Source organism: Capricornis sumatraensis, chromosome 19, assembly GCF_032405125.1.
Source record: "Capricornis sumatraensis isolate serow.1 chromosome 19, serow.2, whole genome shotgun sequence".
Lineage (NCBI taxonomy): Eukaryota > Metazoa > Chordata > Mammalia > Artiodactyla > Bovidae > Capricornis > Capricornis sumatraensis.
In genome coordinates this window covers 27,113,578-27,121,589 of record NC_091087.1, presented here as the reverse complement: position 1 = coordinate 27,121,589, position 8,012 = coordinate 27,113,578, and the positions used below count along the sequence as shown (strand labels likewise).

General features: G+C 40.5%; 1 non-coding gene across 1 annotated transcript; it reads left to right on the top strand.

Annotated features, from left to right (window-relative positions):
• The first annotated feature begins 2,042 nt into the window (after positions 1-2,042).
• Positions 2,043-2,115, top strand: TRNAG-CCC (transfer RNA glycine (anticodon CCC)). Its single transcript has one exon. It is a non-coding gene; the product is annotated as a tRNA-Gly (tRNA).
• The last annotated feature ends 5,897 nt before the right edge of the window (positions 2,116-8,012 follow it).

The following is an 8,012-nucleotide window of genomic DNA, read 5'->3' as shown; positions in this document are numbered from 1 at the left end:
TCTTCCACCTGAATGGAAGCTCAGTAAAGCCTACTTCTCTATTCTGTTCCACGCTGTATCCCCAGAACCTAGAACAGTTTTGTCACATGAGATGCACTCAGTAAATAATTCTGAAATGAATGAATGATGATGGTCTCCAGAATGGATGTCCCAAAGCATTAAAAAAAAAAAAATAGAGCAGGTGTGGCCAACACTGCCAAGAAGACCCTGAACTTATCTCCTCCCAGGGGCACACCAAAATTAGAACTATTTACAGAACAATTATTTATAAAGACAACATGAATACTAGCAGAAAAGATTTTCTGCAAATAAAGAGAGAAGGAACCACAATGAGACAGGTAAGAAGTGCATAAACGCAGCATAGTTAAAACCCATACCCCTAGGCAGGTGACCCACAAACAGAAGAATAACCACAGTTGTGGAGGTTCTCCCCTGAGACTGAGAGTTCTGAGCCCTAACTGTAGAAGGGCTAACTGTGGAAGCCCTAACTGTAGCCTTCCCTACACTGGGAAGACAAGACCTGGTAACAATTGGCTTTGAAGGCCAGCAGGGCTTGCATATAGGAAAGTCTGAGGGCTGTAGAAAACAGACATTTCATGCTTAAAGGGCCCATACAAAATCTACATGCTCCGAGTCTCAACTCAGAGGCAGTAATTTGAAAGAAGCCTGGATCAGACACACTTGCTGATCTTGGAGAGCTCCCCAGAGGGGCAGGAGGCAGGAGGCAACTAGAAGTCCCCTTAGAGATGTAGATGCTGGTGGCAGCAATTTGGGGGAATGTGTTCTACCATGAGGGCACTGGTATCGCCAAGTGCCATTTTGGAGGCTTCTCTCAAGCTTATTAGCACAAGGACATTATTCACCCACCAGTTGGCTGGCACTAGCCCTGGGACCCTTCAGACTGTGCAGTATGAGGCAGGACCTCGCAGCCAACAGGCCAGGAGCTAATCCTGCCTACCAGCATGCCCACAGTAGTCAGCCCCAGCACAACAGAAAAGTTCACAAAACTATAGTAATCAAAACAGTATGGCATAAAAGCAGACACCTAGATCATAGAATAGAGAGCCTAGAAACAAACCCACATTTATATGGTAAATTAATTTATGACTAAAGAGGCAAGAATATACAATGGGAAAAAGAAAGCTTCTTCAACAAATGATGCTGGGAAAACTGGATTGCTACATACAAAGGAATCAAACTGGACTACTTTCTCACATCATATACAAAAGTAAAATCAAAGTGGGTTAAAGACTTAAATGTAAGACTTGAAACCATAGAACTCCTAGAAGAAATCATAAGCAGTCTGCTCCTTGACATTGGTGTTAGCCATATTTTTAGATATGTTTCTTCAGATGAGGACAACAAATGCAAAAATAAACAAATGAGATCACACCAAACTAAAAAGCTTTTCCACAATGAAGGAAACTATCAACAAAACAAAAAGGCAATCTACTGAATGGAAGAAGATATTTGCAAATTATATATCCAATGAGGGGTTAATATACCCAATACATAAAGAACTCATACAACTCAGCATCAGAAAAACAACAGCAACAACAACAACAACAGTTAAAAAGATGGGCAGAAGATCTGAATAGACATTTTTCCAAAGAAGACATACAGATGGCCCACAGAAAAGATGTTCATCACTAACCATCAGGAAAATGAAACCAAAACCACAATAAGAGAGGACTTCCTTGCTGGTCCACTGGTTAAGAATCCACCTTGCAATGCAATGGTTTCTATCCCCGATAGTGGAACTAGGATCCCACAATCATGGAACGGCTAGGCCTGCACACCACCGCTAGAGAGTCTGGGCACCACAGTGAATGATCCAACATGATGCAGTCAAATGAAAAAAATATTAAAAACAAACCTGCAATGAGATATCACCTCATGTCCACTAGGATGGCTACCATGAAAAAAACAAAACAAACAGAAAATGAATGTTGATGAGGACATGGAGAAATTGGAATCCTTGTTGGGAATATAAAATGGTGTAATAATATGGTGGTGCCTCAAGAAATTAAAAACAGGAGACATCCCTAGTGGTCCAGTGGCTAAGACTCTGCACTCCCAATGCAGGGAACCCAGGTTCCATCCCTGGCCAGGGAATTAGGTCCCACCTGCTGCAACTAGCAGTTTGCTCACTGCAACTAAAGATCTTCCTGCACACATACTGCATGGAAAATCCCACAGGCTGCAACTGAGACCGGGTGCAAATCAAATGCATAAATAAAAATTTTTAAAAAAAGAAATTAGAAACAGAGTTTCCATACAATCCATCAATTCCACTCCTGAGTATATAATTCAAAATAATTGAAATCAGAGTGTCAAAGAGATATTTGTACACCCACATTTATAGCAGCGTTATTTACAATAGCCAAAAGGTGGAAGCAACTCAGTGTCCATCAATCAGTTCAGTGCAGTCGCTCAGTCGTGTCTGACTCTTTGTGACCCCATGGACTGCAGCACGCCAGGCCTCCCTGTCCATCACCAACTCCCGGAGTCCACCTAAATTCATGTCCATTGAGTCAGTGATGCCATCCAACCATCTCATCCTCTGTCGACCCCTTCTCCTCCTGCCTTCAATCTTTCCCAGCATCAATGTCTTTTCCAATGAGTCAGCTCTTCGCATCAGGTGGCCAAAGTATTGGAGTTTCAGCTTGAACATCAGTCCTTCCAATCAATAGGTGAATAGAAAACAAAACGTGGCGTATCGACACAATGGGAATTATGGTCTTAGAAAGGAAGGAAATCCTGCCACCTGCTACTGCTTGGGTGAATCTTGAAGCCACTATGTTTAGTGAAATAAGCCAGTCTCAAAAAGACAAATACTGTACAATTCCACTTAGATAAGGTACCTAGAGTCATCAAATTCATATACATAGGAAGTAGAAGGGTGGTTGCCAGGGGCCGGGGGAAGGAAGAGCTGGGAACTATTGTTTACTGGGTAAGGAGTTTCAGTTTTGTAAGATAAAAGGAGTTCTGGGGATGGATGGTGGGGACTGTTGCACAACAAAATGAATGTACACAATCCCATGGAATTCTACACCTGTAGTATTTAGATGGTGAATTCAATCCTATGTACTGAATTTTTTTAAACACAATTATTTAAAAGGTGAGATCATTGTTCTCTTACAGCAGAACATATAAAATTTGTAACATATGAAGATTTTATTTTTATTTTTTTTAATTAATTTTTTTAATTTAATTTTAAAATCTTTAATTCTTACATGTGTTCCCAAACATGAACCCCCCTCCCACCTCCCTTCCCATAACATCTCTGTGGGTCATCCCCATGCACCAGCCCCAAGCATGCTGTATCCTGCGTCAGACATAGACTGGCGATTCAATTCTTACATGATAGTATACATGATAGAATGCCATTCTCCCAAATCATCCCACCCTCTCCCTCTCCCTCTGAGTCCAAAAGTCCGTTATACACCGCTGTGTCTTTTTTCCTGTCTTGCATACAGGGTCGTCATTGCTATCTTTCTAAATTCCATATATATGTGTTAGTATACTGTATTGGTGTTTTTCTTTCTGGCTTACTTCACTCTGTATAATCGGCTCCAGTTTCATCCATCTCATCAGAACTGATTCAAATGAATTCTTTTTAACGGCTGAGTAATACTCCATTGTGTACATGTACCACAGCTTTCTTATCCATTCATCTGCTGATGGACATCTAGGTTGTTTCCATGTCCTGGCTATTATAAACAGTGCTGTGATGAACATTGGGGTACATGTGTCTCTTTCAATTCTGGTTTCCTCGGTGTGTATGCCTAGCAGTGGGATTGCTGGGTCATAAGGTAGTTCTATTTGCAATTTTTTAAGGAATCTCCACACTGTTCTCCATAGTGGCTGTACTAGTTTGCATTCCCACCAACAGTGTAGGAGGGTTCCCTTTTCTCCACACCCTCTCCAGCATTTATTGCTTGCAGATTTTTGGATCGCAGCCATTCTGACTGGTGTGAAGTGGTACCTCATTGTGGTTTTGATTTGCATTTCTCTGATAATGAGCGATGTTGAGCATCTTTTCATGTGTTTGTTAGCCATCCGTATGTCTTCTTTGGAGAAATGTCTATTTAGTTCTTTGGCCCATTTTTTAAACCAGAAACTATAAAACTCCTAGAGGAGAACATAGGCAAAACACTCTCAGACATAAATCACAGCAGGATCCTCTATGATCCACCTCCCAGAATTCTGGAAATAAAAGCAAAAATAAACAAATGGGATCTAATTAAAATTAAAAGCTTCTGCACAACAAAGGAAAATATACGCAAGGTGAAAAGACAGCCTTCTGAATGGGAGAAAATAATAGCAAATGAAGCAACTGACAAACAACTAATCTCAAAAATATACAAGCAACTTATGCAGCTCAATTCCAGAAAAATAAACGACCCAATCAAAAAATGGGCCATATGAAGATTTTAAATAAACAGGGGCTTAAATTGTATTTTAAATTTTAATGAAATAAAATAAAAACTAGGTTGTGTTATAAGCGAACCATGCCTTTAATAAATTGGTCCTTATGAAACTCAAATAGTATTGTAAATTTGTAGATCTACTCAAATTTTCTGTGGATCACAGTAAACTGTGGAAAATTCCAAAAGAGATGGGAATACCAGACCACCTAACCTGCCTCTTGAGAAATCTGTATGCAGGCCAGGAAGCAACAGTTAGAACTGGACATGGAACAACAGACTGGTTCCAAATAGGAAAAGGAGTACGTCAAGACTGTATATTGTCACCCTGCTTATTTAACTTATATGCAAAGTACATCATGAGAAATGCTGGTCTGGAAGAAACACAAGCTGGAATCAAGATTGCCAGGAGAAATATCAATAACCTCAGATATGCAGATGACACCACCCTTATGGCAGAAAGTGAAGAGGAACTAAAAAGCCTCTTGATGAAAGTGAAAGAGGAGAGTGAAAAAGTTGTCTTAAAGCTCAGTATTCAGAAAACGAAGATCATGGCATCCAGTCCCATCACTCCATGGGAAATAGATGGGGAAACAGTGGAAACAGTGTCAGACTTTATTTTGGGGGGCTCCAAAATCACTGCAGATGGTGATTGCATCCATGAAATTAAAAGACATTTACTCCTTGGAAGAAAAGTTATGACCAACCTAGATAGCATATTCAAAAGCAGAGACATTACTGTGCTGACTAAGGTCTGTCTAGTCAAGGCTATGGTTTTTCCAGTGGTCATGTATGGATGTGAGAGCTAGACTGTGAAGAAGGCTGAGTGCCGAAGAATTGATGCTTTTGAACTGTGGTATTGGAGAAGACTCTTGAGAGTCCCTTGAACTGCAAGGAGATCCAACCAGTCCATTCTGAAGGAGATCAACCCTGGGATTTCTTTGGAAGGAATGATGGTGAAGCTACAACTCCAGTACTTTGGCCACCTCATGCGAAGAGCTGACTCATTGGAAAAGACTTTGATGCTGGGAGGGATTGGGGGCAGGAGGAGAAGGGGACGACCGAGGATGAGATGGCTGGATGGCATCACTGACTCGATGGATGCAAGTCTGAGCGAACTCCGGGAGTTGGTGATGGACAGGGAGGCCTGGCTGCTGTGATTCATGGGGTCGCAAAGAGTTGGACACGACTGAGCGACTGAACTGAACTGATTGAAATTTTCTACTTACACTTTCTGGGTAAAATTTTCAAAGTGTAATAGTTCTGTATTTATTATAGACAAAAACAGAAATACATTATATTTTAATACTCACTTGATTTTATTTTTTGACACTCATGCTTTGGAGATTTGGGACAAAAATAATTATATGTATATGTTAAATTTTAAAAATGAGTCTGTATCTGCCTATCAATTCAGTTCAGTAGCTCAGTCGTGTCCGACTCTTTGCGACCCCATGAATCGCAGCACGCCAGGCCTCCCTGTCCATCACCAACTCCCGGAGATCATTCAGACTTGCGTCCATCGAGTCAGTGATGCCATCCAGCCATCTCATCCTCTGTCATCCCCTTCTCCTCCTGCCCCCAATCCCTCCCAGCATCAGAGTCTTTTCCAGTGAGTCAACTCTTCGCGTGAGGTGGCCAAAGTACTGGAGCTTCAGCTTCACCATCATTCCCTCCAAAGAAATCCCAGGGTTGATCTCCTTCAGAATGGACTGGTTGGATCTCCTTGAAGTCCAGGGGACTCTCAACAGCCTTCTCCAACACCACAGTTCAAAAGCATCAATTCTTTGGCACTCAGCCTTCCTCACAGTCCAACTCTCACATCCATACATGACCACTGGAAAAACCGTAGCCTTGACTAGACAGACCTTAGTCGGCAAAGTAATGTCTCTGCTTTTGAATACACTATCTAGGTTGGTCATAACTTTTCTTCCAAGGAGTAAATGTCTTTTAATTTCATGGATGCAATCACCATCTGCAGTGATTTTGGAGCCCCCCAAAATAAAGTCTGACACTGCTTCCACTGTTTCCCCATCTATTTCCCATGAAGTGATGGGATTGGATGCCATGATCTTCATTTTCTGAATGTTGAGCTTTAGGCCAACTTTTTCAGTCTCCTCTTTCACTTTCATCAAGAGGCTTTTTAGTTCCTCTTCACTTTCTGCCATAAGGGTGGTGTCATCTGCATATCTGAGGTTATTGATATTCCTCCTGGTAATCTTGATTCCAGCTTGTGTTTCTTCCAGTTCAGCATTTCTCATGATGTACTCTGCATATAAGTTAAATAAGCAGGGTGACAATATACAGTCTTGACGTACTCCTTTTCCTATTTGGAACCAATCTGTTGTATCTGCCTATACAACAACCTAAAACACAAAAGGAGAATTTTGTCTCAACTCAAAGTGTATTTCTCTATATTCCAGCCTTTATTATACATATAAAACTCTGCCAACAAATTGGTATTCTCCCTAATATGTCCCTAAGAGTATTTTTGTACATGTAACGAGTGTTGAACCAACGAGAGGCTGATCCAAACTCTTGTACCTGATATCTCCTGTTTTCCACCCATCTCCTAAATAAGATTTCTCTTCAGGTTAGCAATAAATACATCTGCCAAAAAAGGATAAGTAGCAGAAAGCCTCTACCAGATATAAACTATAAGTTCAGAGTAATGATAAGTTACTAGAACACTATCACCTCTAATTTGAAAACAAATGCAAACAACTGGATCAAGTTATGCAAGTGTTTATACAATCATAGCAGAATCAGGAATTATTACTGGTACCTATCATACCTGGCAAGTCTGTTCACCATACGGCCGCTGAGAACAATACAGTTCTATTATCAGTGCTGATATTACATTTTATCTTAGGAGAAAATGAACAATTACAGCTTGAGTCAAGATTGTTAGTGAAGGCTCATCAACTTATAAAATGAAAAGAGCAACACATTTAAGCATTGACAACAAAAGACTTTTGAAAGACCCATCCCCCAGCTGGGATGCACTTGCCCACAGATGGTATAGGGCCATGAACATTACTAGCCAGATTATAAAGGGAATCTTCATCACTTGGAATTAGTGGAAACCTTGGAATATAAGACAGGATTTTAGAAAATAAACGGAACAAGTTTTGCACAAAACTCTAATTCACATGGTGAAATGCTTTATCACTTGACAGTCAACAAAATGATAGGGCTCTCGCTCTGCAGAGTCAAGGCAAAGCCCTTGTCTCTTGTCTACGGATATTTATCTAATGCAATCATATTCACTGATCTATTGAACACACACTTGCCTGTATTTTTGAACACACTGAAGGTTTTTTGTTCAGATGTATTGATTATATTTGAACATGACTATATTCACAAGAATCTTAAACCACCCCTTGAGATGTGCCTCTCTGTGAAACACAACATTCCTCAAAACAATACTATAAATATATTCACTGTATTTATATATTTTCCTTATGCCATGGATTTTTTTTACACCAGAATATGGTCTGGATAAGCTAGAGTATAAATAAACTGATTACCTATCGGAGAGGAAGGGAACAGCGTGGAGAAGACAAGGGGAGAAGCTATACT